The sequence below is a fragment of the Lithobates pipiens genome, unplaced genomic scaffold (genome assembly GCF_037356315.1).
Source record: "Lithobates pipiens isolate NorthernLeopardFrog02 unplaced genomic scaffold, aLitPip1_a1.2 Scaffold_1, whole genome shotgun sequence".
NCBI classification, from domain to species: domain Eukaryota; kingdom Metazoa; phylum Chordata; class Amphibia; order Anura; family Ranidae; genus Lithobates; species Lithobates pipiens.
Genome location: NW_027507685.1, coordinates 242,380,093 through 242,382,510, shown reverse-complemented (window position 1 = coordinate 242,382,510; position 2,418 = coordinate 242,380,093). Strand labels below are relative to the sequence as shown.

At 54.8% G+C, this 2,418-nt stretch overlaps 1 non-coding gene across 1 annotated transcript; it reads left to right on the top strand.

Annotated features, from left to right (window-relative positions):
* Positions 1-1,034: 1,034 nt before the first annotated feature.
* On the top strand, positions 1,035-1,106 carry TRNAE-CUC (transfer RNA glutamic acid (anticodon CUC)). The gene has a single exon. It is a non-coding gene; the product is annotated as a tRNA-Glu (tRNA).
* Positions 1,107-2,418: the final 1,312 nt, after the last annotated feature.

Genomic DNA, 2,418 nt, shown 5'->3' with positions numbered 1-2,418 from the left:
TAAACTCGGCCAGCTGTTAAGAGACTAGGATAACCCACTGCTAACCAGCTGTAGCTAGAAGTGCCTCCTTCACCCCATTTTGGAGACCTTGGTTCTGACGGAAGAAAGCCGTATTTGCCCACTCCAAAGTGCATCAACGCCATCTTGGGTATTTGCCATTGACTTCGTCTCGCTAGCCTGGGAAGAACGGGGCACACCTCTCCCTGGTGGTCTAGTGGCTAGGATTCGGCGCTCTCACCGCCGCGGCCCGGGTTCGATTCCCGGTCAGGGAATTCTTCTTTGCCCTGGTAGCAGCTGGACACTATCGTCTGGGCTTCTGCTTCGTTAAGGGCCAAAAAATGCTCCGCCATCCATCGGCCTGGTTTTCTCAGTTCCGCTGAGCCTTGTCAAGCTTTTCGCGCTTTTACACCCACATGGCCAACTCGGCCAGCTGTTAAGAGACTAGGATAACCCACTGCTAACCAGCTGTAGCTAGAAGTGCCTCCTTCACCCCATTTTGGAGACCTTGGTTCTGACGGAAGAAAGCCGTATTTGCCCACTCCAAAGTGCATCAACGCCATCTTGGGTATTTGCCATTGACTTCGTCTCGCTAGCCTGGGAAGAACGGGGCACACCTCTCCCTGGTGGTCTAGTGGCGAGGATTCGGCGCTCTCACCGCCGCGGCCCGGGTTCGATTCCCAGTCAGGGAATTCTTTTTTGCCCTGGTAGCAGCTGGACACTATCGTCTGGGCTTCTGCTTCGTTAAGGGCCAAAAAATGCTCCGCCATCCATCGGCCTGGTTTTCTCAGTTCCGCTGAGCCTTGTCAAGCTTTTCGCGCTTTTAGGCCCACATGGCCAACTCGGCCAGCTGTTAAGAGACTAGGATAACCCACTGCTAACCAGCTGTAGCTAGAAGTGCCTCCTTCACCCCATTTTGGAGACCTTGGTTCTGACGGAAGAAAGCCGTATTTGCCCACTCCAAAGTGCATCAACGCCATCTTGGGTATTTGCCATTGACTTCGTCTCGCTAGCCTGGGAAAAACGGGGCACACCTCTCCCTGGTGGTCTAGTGGCTAGGATTCGGCGCTCTCACCGCCGTGGCCCGGGTTCGATTCCCGGTCAGGGAATTCTTCTTTGCCCTGGTAGCAGCTGGACACTATCGTCTGGGCTTCTGCTTCGTTAAGGGCCAAAAAATGCTCCGCCATCCATCGGCCTGGTTTTCTCAGTTGCGCTAGCCTGGGAAAAACGGGGCACACCTCTCCCTGGTGGTCTAGTGGCTAGGATTCGGCGCTCTCACCGCCGCGGCCCGGGTTCGATTCCCGGTCAGGGAATTCTTCTTTGCCCTGGTAGCAGCTGGACACTATCGTCTGGGCTTCTGCTTCGTTAAGGGCCAAAAAATGCTCCGCCATCCATCGGCCTGGTTTTCTCAGTTGCGCTGAGCCTTGTCAAGCTTTTCGCGCTTTTAGGCCCACATGGTCAACTCGGCCAGCTGTTAAGAGACTAGGATAACCCACTGCTAACCAGCTGTAGCTAGAAGTGCCTCCTTCACCCCATTTTGGAGACCTTGGTTCTGACGGAAGAAAGCCGTATTTGCCCACTCCAAAGTGCATCAACGCCATCTTGGGTATTTGCCATTGACTTCGTCTTGCTAGCCTGGGAAGAACGGGGCACACCTCTCCCTGGTGGTCTAGTGGCTAGGATTCGGCGCTCTCACCGCCGCGGCCCGGGTTCGATTCCCGGTCAGGGAATTCTTCTTTGCCCTGGTAGCAGCTGGACACTATCGTCTGGGCTTCTGCTTCGTTAAGGGCCAAAAAATGCTCCGCCATCCATCGGCCTGGTTTTCTCAGTTGCGCTGAGCCTTGTCAAGCTTTTCGCGCTTTTAGGCCCACATGGTCAACTCGGCCAGCTGTTAAGAGACTAGGATAACCCACTGCTAACCAGCTGTAGCTAGAAGTGCCTCCTTCACCCCATTTTGGAGACCTTGGTTCTGACGGAAGAAAGCCGTATTTGCCCACTCCAAAGTGCATCAACGCCATCTTGGGTATTTGCCATTGACTTCGTCTCGCTAGCCTGGGAAGAACGGGGCACACCTCTCCCTGGTGGTCTAGTGGCTAGGATTCGGCGCTCTCACCGCCGCGGCCCGGGTTCGATTCCCGGTCAGGGAATTCTTCTTTGCCCTGGTAGCAGCTGGACACTATCGTCTGGGCTTCTGCTTCGTTAAGGGCCAAAAAATGCTCCGCCATCCATCGGCCTGGTTTTCTCAGTTGCGCTGAGCCTTGTCAAGCTTTTCGCGCTTTTAGGCCCACATGGTCAACTCGGCCAGCTGTTAAGAGACTAGGATAACCCACTGCTAACCAGCTGTAGCTAGAAGTGCCTCCTTCACCCCATTTTGGAGACCTTGGTTCTGACGGAAGAAAGCCGTATTTGCCCACTCCAAAG